The sequence below is a fragment of the Antrostomus carolinensis genome, unplaced genomic scaffold, assembly GCF_000700745.2.
Source record: "Antrostomus carolinensis isolate BGI_N321 unplaced genomic scaffold, ASM70074v2 scaffold16311, whole genome shotgun sequence".
NCBI classification, from domain to species: Eukaryota; Metazoa; Chordata; class Aves; order Caprimulgiformes; family Caprimulgidae; genus Antrostomus; species Antrostomus carolinensis.
Window position 1 is genome coordinate 21,862 of NW_010294932.1, and position 389 is coordinate 22,250.

Sequence of the window (389 nt, forward strand, 5' to 3'; positions counted from 1 at the left end):
CAAAAAGAGCCCGGCCCCATCCATTTGGCCCCCACACTTCAGATATTTATAGACATTGATCAGGTCCCCTCTCAGGCTGCTCTTCTTCAGGCTGAACAGTCCCAGCTCTCTCAGCCTCTCCTCACACGGGAGATGCTCCAGCCCCTCATCACCTCTGTGGCCTCTGCTGGACTCTCTCCAGAAGGTCTCTGTCTTCCTTAAACTGAGGAGCCCAGAACTGGTATTAAAGACTTTCTGAAACACAGCAACACTCCAACATATCCTTTACAGAGCACACGTGTTAGGAAAGCAGCCCATAATCACGGGAATAGATTGAAAACACCAGCTAAATCCCCATCCCCAGGGCCAGGCTCTCTCTCTGGAGGTGTTTTGTTATCGGAAGCCCCGCT